The sequence below is a fragment of the Cherax quadricarinatus genome, chromosome 55 (assembly GCF_038502225.1).
Source record: "Cherax quadricarinatus isolate ZL_2023a chromosome 55, ASM3850222v1, whole genome shotgun sequence".
Lineage (NCBI taxonomy): Eukaryota > Metazoa > Arthropoda > Malacostraca > Decapoda > Parastacidae > Cherax > Cherax quadricarinatus.
Genome location: NC_091346.1, coordinates 11,740,370 through 11,760,718, shown reverse-complemented (window position 1 = coordinate 11,760,718; position 20,349 = coordinate 11,740,370).

Below are 20,349 nucleotides of genomic sequence, written 5' to 3'. Positions count from 1 at the left end.
ATAAACACATTTTTCTTTAACAATGATGCAAAAAACATTTTTTGACCAAATTTAGCTTACAAGCCTCACCTAACCTAATTTGACCTAACCTAATCTGACCTAACCTAATTTAACCTAACCTAACCTAATTTGACCTAACCTAACCTAACCTAACTTGACCTAATTTGACCTGACCTAACCTAACCTAACCTAACTTGACCGAACCTGACCTAACCTAATCTAACCTAACCTAACTTGACCTAACCTAACCTAACTTGACCTAACCTAACCTGACCTTACTTAACCTTACCTGACCTACCTTGACCTGACTTAACCTGACCTGACCTAACCTAACCTAACCTGATCTGACCTAACGTAACGTAACGTAACGTAATGTGACCTGACCTAACCTAACCTAACCTAACCTAACCTGACGTAACCTAACTTGACCTAACCTAACCATTCTTTTTCACTAAATTCTATTGTATATATCATAGATCAGAATAAATTTGTTTAAATTTAATTAAAATCAATTTTAGATTTTTTTTCAATATATTCACACTGATTTTCGCAAATTTGTCATACATTTTCTTATTAGGCAGAAAACGCCTTTGCATTATATATATATATATATATATATATATATATATATATATATATATATATATATATATATATATATATATATATATATTATACACACATCGGCCGTCTCCCACCAAGGCAGGGTGACTCGAAAAAGAAGAAACTTTCATCTTCATTCACTCCATCACTGTCTTACCAGAGGCGTGCTTACACTACATTTATAAAACTGCAACATTAACACCCCTCCTTCAGAGTGCAGTCACTGTACTTCCCATCTCTAGGACACAAGTCCGGCCTGATGGTTTCCCTGAATCCCTTCATAAATGTCACCTTGCTCACACTCCAACAGCACGTTAAGTCATATAAACCATTTGTGTCCATTCACTCCTATCTAACACGCACAAGCATACTGGAGGTCCAAACCCCTCACACACTAAACCTCCTTTGTCCCCTCCCTCCAACCTTTCCTACTCCGACCCCTACCCCGCCTTCCCTCCACTACAGATTTATATACTCTCAAAGTCATTCCATTTCCTTCCACCCTCTTAACATGTCCGAACCATCTCAATAACTGATCTTCAACCCTCTGAATAGTAGTTTTGGTAATCCTGCACCTCCTCCTAATTTCCAAACTATGAATTCTCTGCTTTATAGTCGCACCACACATTGCATTCAGACATGACATCTCCACTGCCTCCAGCCTTCTCCTTGTTGCAACATTCACCACCCGTGTTTCACACCCATATAAAAGAGTTGGTATAACTATACTCTCATACATTCCCCTCTTTGCTTCCATGGACAAAGTTGTCTCCACAGACTCCTCAGTGGACCACTCACCTTTCTCCCCTCATCAGTTCTATGATTCACCTCATCTTTCACAGACCCATCTGCTGACACGTCCACTCCTAAATATCTGAATACATTCACATCCCTCCTTATATATAAAATACTGCATCTGACCAGGAATCGAACCCCAGATCCTGTTGCGTGCCTCGTGAAAAGTGATTTAAAATTCCGAGACGCCTTAGTCCACTCGGCCAACAGTGCTTCAGACAACAGGTGCCCAGTACAGCTGGACATGTAACTCCTGATGCGAGTAGAATGAAATTAAAGATTTATTTTCATTCTACTCCTGTTTAGAATACTAGTCTTCATAAGCAATACAGATATTATTGCATCAATGAACGAGTGTTTTAAGAAATTAACAATACTACAATTGGTTGGGAATCGAACCACCGATCGTTTAACATGCCTCGTGAGAAGCCTGCCAAAATTCTGAGATGCCATATTCCACTCTTTAAAGCTTGAAACATCAGATGCCCAGAACCACTGGACATGTCACCCTTGATGCGAGCACCTACGTGACCATGGAAGCAACAGGTCTAATTTCATTCTTCTCCTGTCTGAAATACCAGCCTTTATGAGCCAGTTGCAGTATTGTTAAAAACTTAAAAACTCTCGGTGGTGCAGCATTAATGTGTTCTGCTCGTGAAGACTGGTATTCCAAATGGGAGAATGAAATTTGTCCTGTAGCTTTCATGACGACATACATTCAGGCGTTGGGCTTATCTGATTTCCAGAGGCTTACCAGTTTGTCCAATATACGAAAGAGGGCAAAGAGTGTACGGATCTTGTAAACACCACCAAGACGGTGTGTTCTTATTCTCTGTTTCACTGTCCAATTGTTAATGAAGGCAATAATTATAAGAACATAAGAAGGAACACTGCAACAGGCCTACTGGTCCATGCAAGGCAGGTTCAATTCACCCAATGCCTTAATGTAGTCAGGCCAGGTCCCATTCACTAAGGAAGGGGCACAGCAACTGACCTAGTAGCACAAGCTGGTCAGCTCCAACTCACACCCACCCACACCCACTCATGTATTTATCTAACCTATTTTTTAAACTATACAACGTCTTAGCTTCTACGACGGTACTCGTGAGTTTGTTCCACTCATCCACAACTCTATTACCAAACCAGTGCTTTCCTATATCCTTCCCGAATCTGATTTTTTTAAATTTTAAACAATTGCAGCGAGTGCTGTCTATGCTAGATATTTTTAGCAGGCTATTTACATACCCTTTATTAATTCCCGTTTTCCATGTATACATCTTAATCATATTCCCCCAAATTCTACGTCTTTCTAGAGAGTGCAGATTCAGGGCCCTCATTCTATCCTCATAGGGAAGATTTCTCATATATGGGTTCAACTTTGTCATCCTCCTTAGTACGTTTTCCGATACATTTATATCCATTCTGTAATACGATGACCAAAACTGTGCAGCATAATCTAAATGACGCCTAACCAAAGATATATGGAGTCGAAGAATAACCTGAGGACTTCTATTATTTATACTTCTTGATATGAAGCCACGGATTCTATTTAATTGCAAATGCTAATGCACTGTTGCCTTGGTTTCAGGTTACTGCTAACCAGAACTCCTAAATCCTTTTTGCAATCAGTAATATTAATATCTACATTAATTAATTTGTATGTGGCATGGTTACTGTCCAGTCCAACATTTAGAACTTTGCATTTGTCTATAATAAACGGCATTTTTCACTTCTCCAACCACTGTATCAGTCTATTCAAATCATCCTGGAGTGCAATAGTGTCCTCATTAGAATGAATTGGACGGCCTATTTTGGTGTCATCAGCAAATTTGCTTATATCGTTATTTATTCCCTCATCTATATCGTTTATGTAAATTGTGAACAACAAGGGGCCCAACACTGACCCCTGAGGAACACCGCTTGTGATGTGCCTTCATTCTGATTTCTCCCCATTTATTCAAACTCTCTGCTGCCTATTTGTCAACCATGCCACTACCCAGGAAAAAAATTCTCCTATTCTGTGTGCCTTAAGTTTCCTCGATAGCTTCTGATGTGGAACTCTATCGAAAATCTCACTGAAATCCATATACACTATCATATTCAATACCATGATCTACCTCTTCAAACACCTTAGTGAAGAAAGTAAATTCGTAAGACAGGAACGCCCCTTTGTAAAACCTTGCTGAGATTCAATCAATTTATGCCTTTCAAGATCGCTACAAATTGTCTCGGCAATTATTGATTTCATAAATAATCCCACTATGGAGATAAGGTTTAGTGTCTATAGTTCGAAGCTAAGGACCTGTCACCTGCCTTATAAATAGGTTATTATATTAGCCATTTTCCACTTGTCTGGCACTGCCACAGTTCATCAGGACCTGGGGATTTGTTAGGCTTTAATTTTTCTATTTATTTGAGGCCATGTCACTAGTTACCCCAATCGTGCATAGTTTGTTATCGTCCTGTTCTTCATAATTTATTATTTCTGGAATTTTGCTAATATCTTCCTGAGTAAAAACTGTGAGGAAGTAGGTGTTGAAAAATTCACACATATCCTTATCACTGTCAGTGATCTTACCCGAGTTACTCTTAAGTGGGCCTGTCTTGTCCCTAATCTTACTTCTGTATACCTGAAAGAACCCTTCTGGGTTAGTCTTCGAATCCCTCGCGACTTTAGCCTCATAATCCCTTTTTGCTTTTCTTATTCCTTTTTTTTTATTTCTCTTTAATTGAATATACTGATTTCTTAACTGCTCTTCCCCTCTTTTGATATGCCTATATATGCCTCTCTTTTGATCATTGAGAAGTTTTAATCTATTGTTTACCCATTTGGGATCACTTTTGTTAGATCTATTTTCCCTACTCGGAACAAAAGTTGTCTGGGCAGCTAGCATTATGCTCTGAAAAACGTCATATTGGCAACCAACACCAGCTACCTGACCCATAGTCAGGTCATCCCAGTTTAGCCCACCCAGGTAATTTCTCGGTCCCATGAAGTCAGCCAAACAGAAATCTGGGACAAAGATTTGATTGCAGTTATCTGGGTAATTCCATGACATATTGAAACTAAGTGATTTGTGATCGTTTTCCCCAAGCTCATCATTAGCCTCAAGATTATTAACTAGTGATTCTTTGTTGGCAAGAACCAAGTCAAGCAGATTGTTTCCTCTAGTTGGTTCTGTCAAAAACTTATTTAATCTCTATAGGGGGCCTATCGTCCAATTGCGAGCGCTCAAAAAAAATCGAAAAATTATGGAAATTGAGTTATTCATATAGAGAAATAGCTTAACTCTTTGGCAATACAATGGTACAAGAATCAATGTTCTACGACGTTTCTACAAGAAATAGTCATTTATATCAGGTATGGTGACGGCGATATGTGTAGCGCGTCTGCTCACAGCCCGTATATTTTTTTTTTTTTTTTTGGGAAAATTTCCCCTCAAGGAAGGTTCCTTGATGTTGGTGAGGGGCTCTTGATTTAGGGAATTGGATCTGTGCTCCAGTTCCCCAAATTAAGCCTGAATGCCTTCCACATCCCCCCCCAGGCGCTGTATAATCCTCCGGGTTTAGCGCTTCCCCCTTGATTGTAATAATAATAATAATTTTGGAAAATTTTCCTTGTTTTTTATCGCTTTTTCTTGCATTATTCTTTTTATATAATAATTGACTATTTGGCATCATAAAACAGTAGGCGGAGCTTATACCTTAGACTTCCAGCCAATGAGGAACCATCTGGAACACTGGCAGTATTGCCGCTCCAGAGAGAGCCAGCAGAAATCACTTCACTGTTACGCTTATATCAACTCTACGGCTTATTTATCTATCAGAATTGATCTAATATGATATAATAAACACTACAAATAACATACAAACATGTTATATACTCTAGACTGAATAAAATAGGCAATAATATGGCTGGAGTTCACCAGCAATATTTCGTTATAAAAGTGTTACTCGTCTCCATGTCGTATTCTTTGGCCTTCAGTGATAGAAAACGGTATTTTTAAGAGGATAACTGCATTAGAACATAAGTTTACTAAGAAAACCACCAAAACGCGATTTTCGCGAAAAAAAAAAAAAAAAATTCTAGACGGCGGGCCGGCCGGCGCTCCAGGCCAATATCTCGGAAGTAACTTATTCACTTATTTCGCTAAGATAAGCCTTTATTACAAATGGAATAATATTCACAGAAATTGTAAAATAATTATTTCTCTAATTTCTGATGGTACATTTTTGGAAACATTCCAAATATTTTGGGATTTATGTGGGAGTAAAAGAGCAGGTTTTTTGCAACATTCCAAGAACTAACAAACTCTATTTTTTGTGAAATAAAGATAAGATATTTAGAGGAAAAGAAATCGTGAGAAATTCGTATTAGCATTGTTGTCTCGGCACCAAGTGTCCAAACAACTTCACGTCGTCCCATATAGGACAACCTTCCTTTCTCAGTTGTTTGAGGTATCTTATTGAAATAGAGAAAATACTTCGTCTTGTGCACCAAAACTGAAGGATATCTGATGGTAAACAAAAGAGCAAAAATTAATTGGACGGTAGGCCCCTAAGGCAGGCTGACCAAATTCTCATTGAGGGTTAAAAACCAGTACATTTTTCATGGCATGCATTTCTTTAGGCCCAGTCCTGGAGAAAATTTTCCTAGTTATCAACAGGGCGTTCTCAGAATCCCTGGGATATCTCAGTTTTATGGTTATTTATTTTATTTATTTATTTATTAATTTTAGCATACATACAGAGGTACAAAAAAATACAGGTAAGAGCAGCATGCCAAAGCCACTTATATGCATAGCATTTATGTTAAATATCTTGCTGATTTCATTTTCTAAATTCTCTTGACTGCAGATTCGCAAGGCTCTCAAGAACTTTGTAAGCAAAATACTCCATTAAATCTAGACTCATGATTGGAATAATAATGAATGTATGACGACACACAGTTAACTTCCTGTAAACTGTAAATTTAAAACTTCTGTCAACACGATGGATTAAACATAAAAGAAAAGTAGTGTTGTCTATTTCTTGTTCTCTTATGAGAACAAGAAATAGACAACACTACTCATCAATATTGTCTACATATATGAACCACCTAGCTTTATTTGGTAGAATATCTTTAATGAGTCTGGTCTCATGGAATTTCATGCACAAAATGCTGAGTAAAGACTGGGAGAATAGTGTTTGCCTTCAAACACTAACTTGCAGTCCTTGACACAAAGTTTAATCAATCCATTAATTGTATTCGTGGGGTATGGGTTCTATGTATGCTTCTATGTTTGTATGTGTGTGCATGCGTGTATGTATATGTATAAGTTTTAGAAAATTTATCGCAGACTCGAGTATTTTAAAAAGGTCTGATGTATATGGCCGTATAAGATAGAAGAGTCAGCATAAACAGAAGAACATTTAAAAGAAGGAGAATAAAGTATACACCAGAAGTTAGATCTTTGATTAATATATTCCCGCCACCAAAATCATTTACATGTATTTGCACAATGTACCCTCTAACCTCTTCTTCACTACACCCTCCAGCACCTCACTTTCATGACATCCTCCAGCACCTCACTTTCATGACATCCTCCAGCACCTCACTTTCATGACATCCTCCAGCACCTCACTTTCATGACATCCTCCAGCACTTTCATGACATCCTCCAGCACCTCACTTTCATGACATCCTCCAGCACTTTCATGACATCCTCCAGCACCTCACTTTCATGACATCCTCCAGCACCTCACTTTCATGACATCCTCCAGCACCTCACTTTCAGGACATCCTCCAGCACCTCACTTTCAGGACATCCTCCAGCACCTCACTTTCATGACATCCTCCAGCACCTCACTTTCAAGACATCCTCCAGCACCTCACTTTCATGACACCCTCCAGCACCTCACTTTAATGACACCCTCCAGCACCTCACTTTCCTGACATCCTCCAGCACCTCACTTTCATGACACCCTCCAGCACCTCACTTTCAGGACACCCTCCAGCACCTCACTTTCATGACATCCTCCAGCACCTCACTTTCATGACATCCTCCAGCACCTCACTTTCAGGACACCCTACAGCACCTCACTTTCATGACATCCTCCAGCACCTCACTTTCATGACATCCTCCAGCACATCACTTTCAGGACACCCTACAGCACCTCACTTTCATGACATCCTCCAGCACCTCACTTTCATGACATCCTCCAGCACCTCACTTTCATGACACCCTCCAGCACCTCACTTTCATGACACCCTCCAGCACCTCACTTTCCTGACATCCTCCAGCACCTCACTTTCATGACACCCTCCAGCACCTCACTTTCAGAACACCCTCCAGCACCTCACTTTCATGACATCCTCCAGCACCTCACTTTCATGACATCCTCCAGCACCTCACTTTCATGACATCCTCCAGCACCTCACTTTCAGGACACCCTACAGCACCTCACTTTCATGACATCCTCCAGCACCTCACTTTCATGACATCCTTCAGCACCTCACTTTCATGACATCCTCCAGCACCTCACTTTCAGGACATCCTCCAGCACCTCACTTTCATGACATCCTCCAGCACCTCACTTTCATGACATCCTCCAGCACCTCACTTTCCTGACATCCTCCAGCACCTCACTTTCATGACACCCTCCAGCACCTCACTTTCAGGACACCCTCCAGCACCTCACTTTCATGACACCCTCCAGCACCTCACTTTCAGGACACCCTCCAGCACCTCACTTTCATGACATCCTCCAGCACCTCACTTTCATGACATCCTCCAGCACCTCACTTTCATGACATCCTCCAGCACCTCACTTTCAGGACATCCTTCAGCACTTCACTTTCAGGACATCCTCCAGCACCTCACTTTCATGACATCCTCCAGCACCACACTTTCAGGACATCCTCCAGCACCTCACTTTCAGGACATCCTCCAGCATTTCACTTTCAGGACATCCTCCAGCACCTCACTTTCAGGACATCCTCCAGCACCTCACTTTCAGGACATCCTCCAGCACCTCACTTTCAGGACATCCTCCAGCACCTCACTTTCAGGACATCCTTCAGCACTTCACTTTCAGGACATCCTCCAGCACCTCACTTTCATGACATCCTCCAGCACCTCACTTTCAGGACATCCTCCAGCACCTCACTTTCAGGACATCCTCCAGCATTTCACTTTCAGGACATCCTCCAGCACCTCACTTTCAGGACATCCTCCAGCACCTCACTTTCAGGACATCCTCCAGCACCTCACTTTCAGGACATCCTCCAGCACCTCACTTTCAGGACATCCTCCAGCACCTCACTTTCATGACATCCTCCAGCACCTCACTTTCATGACATCCTCCAGCACCTCACTTTCAAAACATCCTCCAGCGCTTCACTTTCAGGACATCCTCCAGCACTTCACTTTCAGGACATCCTCCAGCACCTCACTTTCAGGACATCCTCCAGCACTTCTTTCATGACATCCTCCAGCACCTCACTTTCATGACATCCTCCAGCACCTCACTTTCAGGACATCCTCCAGCACCTCACTTTCATGACATCCTCCAGCACCTCACTTTCAGGACATCCTTCAGCACTTCACTTTCAGGACATCCTCCAGCACCTCACTTTCATGACATCCTCCAGCACCTCACTTTCAGGACATCCTCCAGCATTTCACTTTCAGGACATCCTCCAGCACCTCACTTTCAGGACATCCTCCAGCACCTCACTTTCAGGACATCCTCCAGCACCTCACTTTCAGGACATCCTCCATCACCTCACTTTCAGGACATCCTCCAGCACCTCACTTTCAGGACATCCTCCAGCACTTCTTTCATGACATCCTCCAGCACCTCACTTTCATGACATCCTCCAGCACCTCACTTTCAGGACATCCTCCAGCACTTCACTTTCAGGACATCCTCCAGCACTTCACTTTCAGGACATCCTCCAGCACCTCACTTTCAGGACATCCTCCAGCACCTCACTTTCATGACATCCTCCAGCACCTCACTTTCAGAACATCCTCCAGCACCTCACTTTCATGACATCCTCCAGCACCTCACTTTCAGGACATCCTCCAGCACCTCACTTTCATGACATCCTCCAGCACCTCACTTTAATGACATCCTCCAGCACTTTCATGACATCCTCCAGCACTACTTTCATGACATCCTCCAGCACATCACTTTCATGACATCCTCCAGCACCTCACTTTCAAGACATCCTCCAGCACTTCACTTTCAGGACATCCTTCAGCACCTCACTTTCATGACATCCTCCAGCACCTCACTTTCAGGACATCCTCCAGCACCTCACTTTCATGACATCCTCCAGCACCTCACTTTCATGACATCCTCCAGCACTTCTTTCATGACATCCTCCAGCACCTCACTTTCATGACATCCTCCAGCACCTGACTTTCAGGACATCCTCCAGCACCTCACTTTCATGACATCCTCCAGCACCTCACTTTCAGGACATCCTCCAGCACCTCACTTTCAGGACATCCTCCAGCACTTCAATTTCATGACATCCTCCAGCACTTCTTTCATGACATCCTCCATCACCTCACTTTCATGACATCCTCCAGCACTTCACTTTCAGGACATCCTCCAGCACTTCACTTTCATGACATCCTCCAGCACTTCTTTCATCACATCCTCCAGCACCTCACTTTCATGACATCCTCCAGCACCTCACTTTCATGACATCCTCCAGCACTTCACTTTCATGACATCCTCCAGCACTTCATTTTCATGACATCCTCCAGCACTTTACTTTTATGACATCCTCCAGCACCTCACTTTCATGACATCCTCCAGAATCTCACCACCAACACGCCCTACAACATCTCACCACCAACATGCCCTACAGCATCTCACCACCAACACGCCCTACAGCATCTCACCACCAACACGCCCTACAGCATCTCACCACCAACACGCCCTACAGCATCTCACCACCAACACGCCCTACAGCATCTCACTACCAACACGCCCTACAGCATCTCGCCACCAACACGCCCTACAGCATCTCGCCACCAACACGCCCTACAGCATCTCGCCACCAACACGCCCTACAGCATCTCACCACGAACACGCCCTACAGCATCTCACCACCAACACGCCCTACAGCATCTCACCACCAACACGCCCTACAGCATCTCACCACCAACACGCCCTACAGCATCTCACCATCAACACGCCCTACAGCATCTCACCACCAACACGCCCTACAGCATCTCACCACCAACACGCCCTACAGCATCTCACCACCAACACGCCCTACAGCATCTCACCACCAACACGCCCTACAGCATCTCACCACCAACACACCCTACAGCATCTCACCACCAACACGCTCTACAGCATCTCACCACCCACATTCCCTACAGCATCTCACCACCAACACGCCCTACAGCATCTCACCACCAACACGCCCTACAGCATCTCACCACCAACACGCCCTACAGCACCTCACCACCAACATGCCCTACAGCGCCTCACCCCCAACACGCCATACAGATTCTCACCACCAACACGCCCTACAGCATCTCACCACCAAGACGCCCTACAGCATCTCACCACCAACATGCCCTACAGCATCTCACCACCAACATGCCCTACAGCATCTCACCACCAACATGCCCTACAGCATCTCACCACCAACACGCCCTACAGCACCTCACCACCAACATGCCCTACAGCGCCTCACCACCAACACGCCATACAGATTCTCACCACCAACACGCCCTACAGCATCTCACCACCAACACGCCCTACAGCATCTCACCACCAACATGCCCTACAGCATCTCACCACCAACATGCCCTACAGCATCTCACCACCAACACGCCCTACAGCATCTCACCACCAACACGCTCTACAGCATCTCACCGCCAACACGCCCTACAGCATCTCACGACCAACACGCCCTACAGCATGTCACCACCAACATGCCCTACAGCATCTCACCACCAACATGCCCTACAGCACCTCACCACCAACACGCCCTACAGCATCTCACCACCAACACGCCCTACAGCATGTCACCACCAACATGCCCTACAGCATCTCACCACCAACACGCCCTACAGCATCTCACCACCAACACGCCCTACAGCATCTCACCACCAACATGCCCTACAGCATCTCACCACCAACACGCTCTACAGCATCTCACCGCCAACACGCCCTACAGCATCTCACGACCAACACGCCCTACAGCATGTCACCACCAACATGCCCTACAGCATCTCACCACCAACACGCCCTACAGCATCTCACCACCAACACGCCCTACAGCATCTCACCACCAACATGCCCTACAGCATCTCACCACCAACACGCTCTACAGCATCTCACCGCCAACACGCCCTACAGCATCTCACGACCAACACGCCCTACAGCATGTCACCACCAACATGCCCTACAGCATCTCACCACCAACATGCCCTACAGCATCTCACCACCAACATGCCCTACAGCATCTCACCACCAACACGCCCTACAGCATGTCACCACCAACATGCCCTACAGCATCTCACCACCAACATGCCCTACAGCATCTCACCACCAACACGCCCTACAGCATCTCACCACCAACACGCCCTACAGCATCTCACCACCATCACGCCCTACAGCATCTCACCACCAACATGCCCTACAGCATCTCACCACCAACACGCCCTACAGCATGTCACCACCAACATGCCCTACAGCATGTCACCACCAACATGCCCTACAGCGCCTCACCACCAACACGCCATACAGATTCTCACCACCAACACGCCCTACAGCATCTCACCACCAACACGCCCTACAGCATCTCACCACCAACATGCCCTACAGCATCTCACCACCAACACGCCCTACAGCATCTCACCACCAACACGCTCTACAGCATCTCACCACCAACATGCCCTACAGCACCTCACCACCATCACGCCCTACAGCATCTCACCACCAACACGCCCTACAGCATCTCACCACGAACACGCCCTACAGCATCTCACCACCAACACGCTCTACAGCATCTCACCACCAACATGCCCTACAGCACCTCACCACCATCACGCCCTACAGCATCTCACCACCAACACGCCCTACAGCATCTCACCACCAACACGCCCTACAGCATCTCACCACCAACACGCCCTACAGCATCTCACCACCATCACGCCCTACAGCATCTCACCACCAACACGCTCTACAGCATCTCACCACCAACATGCCCTACAGCACCTCACCACCATCACGCCCTACAGCATCTCACCACCAACACGCCCTACAGCATCTCACCACCAACACGCCCTACAGCATCTCACCACCAACATGCCCTACAGCACCTCACCACCATCACGCCCTACAGCATCTCACCACCAACACGCCCTACAGCATCTCACCACCAACACGCCCTACAGCATCTCACCACCAACATGCCCTACAGCATCTCACCACCACGCCCTACAGCATCTCACCACCAACACGCCCTACAGCACCTCACCACCATCACGCCCTACAGCATCTCACCACCAACACGCCCTACAGCATCTCACCACCAACACGCCCTACAGCATCTCACCACCAACACGCCCTACAGCATCTCACCACCAACACGCTCTACAGCATCTCACCACCAACACGCCCTACAGCATCTCACCACCAACACGCTCTACAGCATCTCACCACCAACACGCCCTACAGCATCTCACCACCAACACGCTCTACAGCATCTCACCACCAACACGCCCTACAGCATCTCACCACCAACACGCTCTACAGCATCTCACCACCAACACGCCCTACAGCATCTCACCACCAACACGCCCTACAGCATCTCACCACCAACATGCTCTACAGCATCTCACGACCAACACGCCCTACAGCATGTCACCACCAACATGCCCTACAGCATCTCACCACCAACATGCCCTACAGCATCTCACCACCAACACGCTCTACAGCATCTCACCACCAACACGCCCTACAGCATGTCACCACCAACATGCCCTACAGCATCTCACCACCAACATGCCCTACAGCATCTCACCACCAACACGCTCTACAGCATCTCACCACCAACACGCTCTACAGCATCTCACCACCAACATGCCCTACAGCATCTCACCACCAACATGCACTGCAGCACCTCACCACCAACACGCTCTACAGCATCTCACCACCAACATGCCCTACAGCATCTCACCACCAACACGCCCTACAGCATCTCACCACCAACACGCCCTACAGCATCTCACCACCAACACGCTCTACAGCATCTCACCACCAACATGCACTGCAGCATCTCACCACCAACACGCCCTACAGCATCTCACCACCAACATGCCCTACAGCATCTCACCACCAACACGCCCTACAGCATCTCACCACCAACATGCCCTACAGCATCTCACCACCAACACGCTCTACAGCATCTCACCACCAACATGCCCTACAGCATCTCACCACCAACACGCCCTACAGCATCTCACCACCAACACGCCCTACAGCATCTCACCACCAACACGCTCTACAGCATCTCACCACCAACACGCTCTACAGCATCTCACCACCAACACGCCCTACAGCATCTCACCACCAACATGCCGTACAGCATCTCACCACCATCACGCCCTACAGCATCTCACCACCAACACGCGCTACAGCATCTCACCACCAACACGCCCTACAGCATCTCACCACTAACACGCCCTACAGCATCTCACCACCAACACGCTCTACAGCATCTCACCACCAACACGCCGTAGAGCATCTCACCACCAACATGCCGTACAGCATCTCACCACCATCACGCCCTACAGCATCTCACCACCAACACGCACTACAGCATCTCACCACCAACACGCCCTACAGCATCTCACCACCAACACGCCCTACAGCATCTCACCACCAACACGCTCTACAGCATCTCACCACCAACATGCACTGCAGCACCTCACCACCAACACGCTCTACAGCATCTCACCACCAACATGCCGTACAGCATCTCACCACCATCACGCCCTACAGCATCTCACCACCAACACGCACTACAGCATCTCACCACCAACACGCCCTACAGCATCTCACCACCAACACGCCCTACAGCATCTCACCACCAACACGCCCTACAGCATCTCACCACCAACATGCCGTACAGCATCTCACCACCATCACGCCCTACAGCATCTCACCACCAACACGCCCTACAGCATCTCACCACCAACATGCCGTACAGCATCTCACCACCATCACGCTCTACAGCATCTCACCACCAACACGCCCTACAGTATCTCACCACCAAGACGCCCTACAGTATCTCACCACCAACACGCCCTACAGCACCTCACCTCCAACACACAGTTCAGCTCTTCGCTTCTAACACACCCTACAGCACTTTACCTCCAAAACATCCTCGAGAATTTTTCCACTAACACACCCTACAGTGCTCACCAGCATCACAATCTCCATCACCTCCCGTCCTCCACACAGCCAGCGCACCCTGAAGTACAGTGCCTATATCATACATTATACCACCTCACTGTACCCTCTGTTACCTCAAATTCATCAGGGTCTCATCTTCACACTGTTCCTTATTTCCACTACACCTCCAGCACCTCACCTTTCCCACACCCTCCAAAAACTTGCCTCCACCACGTACTCCAACACAAAACACTCTGAAGCGCTCTCTGTAATTCTCACTGTAATAGGCACCTCTAATAAATCTTCAATTACCTCATGTCTACCACAATCTCGATGACATAATCTCTACCACAATCTTCATGACATCATCTCCACCACAATTTCCAGGACACGATCTCCACCACATCCTTAAGGAACTTTCCTTCAAAACATCCTCCACCACACAATCGACCACCAATTTAACCCCTAAGAACTTACCTCCAACATAGATGGAGAAGACACCGTAAAAATCCTCCAAGCTTAATGGTCTGAGTGAATTTGACGGCGGCTTCATACACTGAGTAGCATTGACCATCTTCTGCATGGATATGTGGTCCAGGATGCCAGACTCCCGCAGCCTAACCACGCTGTTGGTAACAATTGTCATTATTGGCTCGCATTATTTATGTTGGAACAAATAAAAGAAAGAGCACCACAGTAGACTTAACAAGGCAAGGTATACTCACGCATTTTCACTCCTGATCATCTCTTGATCATCCTATATATATATCAAAACCTTCTTGAGGTGATTCTGTCTTTTTTACATTTCAGTATCACAACATTTTTCCAAATATAGCTTAAATTCTTCCTAAATTTTATTAATTATTAAACAATCTAGTTTATATAATCCTAAACCAATATTCATATTAAAATCAAGACTATTTTTAATGAAGTTTGACTCGGTTGTATTTCAACCCCAGACCTGCTTGATACAACTGTCTCGACTTTTTGAAAATCAATTCGTAAAATCCCAGGCCAGCGCATGAGCCACTGGGCCAGTTGGCTACAATAAGCCACTGGGCCAGCTGGCTACAATAAACCACTGCGCCAGCTGGCTACAATAAGCCAATGGGCCAGGTGGCTACAATAAGATTCATCCTAAGTATATTGATACACCATAAGAGGTTAGCACAGGCACCACTGTGACCATAAATGCAAACTTTTACAACAGATTAATCTCCCGCCAGCGTGGCAGTGACGAACTCACTCTCTAGTCCCCTCAAAGCCGTCATCATGACTTACACGCCAGCCTGGAGTTTTATGACTCACTCGCCACGAGTTCAACCCATCCCGTGCAATGATTTGTAAATTTCTTGCTCGAGCGTTGATTATCCCCTGGGATCTACTGCTCGATACAGCAGTTCGTGCTTCTATTACCACTAATTATTATGCCTGTAAAAATACTCTCTCATTTGTATGAAGTGATTATTAATTTAGAATTTAAGGATGTTATGGCAAATTTCTATTTTAAATCCAACAAATGAAACTGGAAGTGTATATGTTGACAAGGACTATTTAAATCCTCCGACCAGCTATGTAATTTTTAAGTTCTTCAAATGAAACAATTGTAGATTATTTTCCGTTAAAGATTGTTTTTTTTTTTTCCAACACAACAGAATAATCCTGGGGAATAACATTGTTCATGCTTTCAGTAATAATATTTTTTAAAGTTATGAATAACAAGCGTTGAATGAGTCTTGGATTTTATATCACTTTTATGTAATGTCTACCGATGATACATTTGTTTTAATTTTTAAGTCTTCGCCTCAGTTCCTTTAATGTTTTTTATTATTTGAACTAGTAGCATCCTAACTAATGTAAATAATTCTGTGTCTTTTCTTGATGTTAGTATTGAGAGAACTGGAGAGTCGCTATGGACTCACGTTTATCAGAAATCAACTTTCACCGGACTCTTTCCTAAGTTTTCACATTTTTTCTTTATTAAATACAAGCACAACTCATTCTCTGAACCTAAATTTCATGCTATTTATATTTGTTAGGATTATTTCAGACCACATTTGGAACTGGATTGTCTTAGAACCATTTTGTTTACCAATGGCTTCTTTATGACATTTATTGACACTGATATTAGATATTAATTGACACTTCATCAAGGGTTACAGAAGTATATGTATGAGTGGTGTAAGGCTTTTCTTATAGGTATCTAGTTCCAAGAAATCATGAACATAAAGGCATCAGTCGGAAAAAGTTCCCATGACTAATTCATAATTTAGTGTCATTAGGTAACAAACACTTCCAAATATTTCATTACACAGTTGACCTCGCGTTCTCTGTTTTAGCTCATTGTCAGACATGGACCCGCTCTAATGGAGACTCCTAACATACCTCCACCAGCCTAGCAGTGTCAGTCAGATTATGGACCCGCTCTAATGGAGACTCCTAACATACCTCCACCAGCCTAGCAGTGTCAGTCAGACATGGACCCGCTCTAATGGAGACTCCTAACATACCTCCACCAGCCTAGCATTGTCAGTCAGACATGGACCCGCTCTAATGGAGACTCCTAACATACCTCCACCAGCCTAGCAGTGTCAGTCAGACATGGACCCGCTCTAATGGAGACTCCTAACATACCTCCACCAGCCTAGCATTGTCAGTCAGACATGGACCCGCTCTAATGGAGACTCCTAACATACCACCACCAGCCTAGCAGTGTGATGGACTGATTACATCGTCTTCAAGTATCTTCTGCTTCTATCAACTTTTCTGTACTCGACTGAAGAAGCCTACTGTGTAGGCGAAACGTTTCGAAATAAAGATACCTAACTGTTGCATATGTGTCTTACCTAACAGCCTAGCATTGTCAGTCAGACATGAACCCGCTCTAATGGAGACTCCTAACCTATCTCCACCAGCCTAGCATTGTCAGTCAGACATGGACCCTCATAATGGAGATGGAGACTCCTAACATACCTCCACCAGCCTAGCATTGTCAGTCAGACATGGACCCGCTCTAATGGAGACTCCTAACTTACCTCCACCAGCCTAGCATTATCAGTCAGACATGGACCCTCATAATGGAGATGGAGACTCCTAACATAACTCCACCAGCCTAGCATTGAAGCTATAATTAATAAAGAAACAGTAAATGTCTTTATTTCTTGAAGTACATGTACAAGCTATACAGACCATAGCTGACATCAATAACATATTACTATATAGAAAACCCCTTGTTAAGCTGATGCATGTGTAACACTAAATTATCATTCTTCAGATTATTTGTTCAAACTTATCTTTCTGTTTAATCAAAATTAAAGTTAAGCTTTGTTGTTAACTATGCAAGACAACATAGGTCAAGCCTAGCACTGAGAGGTGATGGGAGCTAAACAAGTGAGTTAACTAATATTGGATTTATCAAGGCTTGAGAGATAGCTGTTAACAAGTGAGTTAACTTACAGAGGTTCAGTCTTTGAACCTGAGAGATGATGGTAGCCAAACATATGAGTTAACTTACGTAAGGTTAATTGTTCTGAAGTTATACTAGTTGAACACATTTGACTTACATGGGGTCGATTTTAATCTTGAGATGTGAACCCTTGAGGAACAAAAAACTCATTGCGGAGTAGAGAAAAGTCTCCGACATGATGTAGGTGCTGCACTTTCCAGTCTGTAATATGGAGTGTTAAATATTAGGTAAATATCATATGTCGAGGTCCTCAACACATACGACGACCTGAGTTTGTCTAGATCTGGGGCGAGAAAATTTTAGTCCATGGGCCACATCCTGCCGACCAAGCAGTTCTATTGGATGAAACACTGGAAGAATAATTATTCGAAAAAATAGTTATTAAAGGCATTTCTATTATATTTGATGGGAGAGGATTCAATTATGTTCCTCTAAATAATGGAACTATTTGGAACAATAACCTGAGCTGCTGCCCACCCCAGCGAATGGCTATAAGTACTAACGTGATTAAGGAGTGCATTTGACTCCTGAGCCTTCTTTACCGAGTACTGATCTTGGACTAATCTGATTTCAAGTGCTTTGCCTGTCTACCCGACGTACGACAGAGAGCATTATGTCTATAGGACCTTGTAAACAAGGCCAACCTATTGGATATTGCATTTTTAATCAACTTCTGTTTCACTGTCTCGATGTTCTTGAAAACAAAATTTCTAGTGAGCATATGACTCGTCCCTGCTGTCGGAAGAAGAGACTAATATGTCAGTCAACATCACCATCACCAGAAGCACTGGAGAGGAGCAAACATCTTGGACTCGGAAAACTACTCAGGACTACTACCTCCCTTTGATGAGTTAAGTGGTGACAGCACACACTTCTTTCACAACCCGGACATCATCCACTTGAATGAGGCAACTAAGAGACCAGGCCAACGTGTTAAGTTGTGCAGTTACTCAACACTTGAGAAATCTAGTGGGCCCTACAAAGGAATTGCTGTTCTAGTAAAACAAGGGTATGTGACTCACGAAAAAGTAATGACACGATTGCAAACAAACCATACCACAAGGGTATGTATTCTGTAACGTCCACTTTGATGAAGGCAACATCTTAGCTATAGTAATATATTTATTTCTACAAGTACGTGTACAAGGTATACAGGTCTAGCTGACATCAATGACATACTACTATATAGAAAGCCGCTTGTTATGCAGAGAATTTGGGGCAATTTAGTTCAATTTTGTCCCAGCATGCGACCCACACCAGTCGACTAATACCCAGGTACCCAGTATTACTGATGGGTGAACATGGACAACCGGTGTAAGGAAAATCGCCCAATGTTTTCACCCTTTTCCAGAAATCGAACGTGGACAATCACCATGTGGAGCGAGAGCTTTTGTCACCAGGCAACGGGCCACCGTGATGACCTCCCATGGCGGCTAATATTGGGAACTGGAAATTTTCCCCCTCGATAGCAGTACATAAAGTTCATCCCCCTTCACAGGATACTCAGTAGCAGGGGATTTTAATGCCCATCACTCTGCTCTCTTGAACTGCGGCGCCGCCCAACCACTAGGTGATCATAACGGAAAGTAGCTATTTAGTATAATGGAAGCAAGAAACTTATCATTTCAAGGCCCGTTTTTCAAATCATATGTGGGCCTGTCACCCGGGGACATCAGACGTAGTACTTACCAATAGAGACTGAGACCTATTCGATTGCCGAGTCTCCCTTGGCTGAAATATCGGGTCGGACCACATTCCTGTCGTAATAAAGATCCAAACTTCTCTATACAGGATACCCACCCCACCAAAACCCAACCTTAAAACCTTAGGCTTTGACCCCTTCAAGGACTACCTAGACAATGACCATACTGTTTTACTTGAGGACTAGACCTCAACTGCAATAGACAATGTAATCAGTTCCTTTCACGAAAGAATCTTAGATAGCACCAATGCATACTATGAACTAACATCATCAAAGTTATACCAGCAGTACAAACCAACGGGGAAATTACCCAGCAGAGTGTAGTATGTAACACCAGACGGGACAGTCCACACTGGCTTTACTGCAGG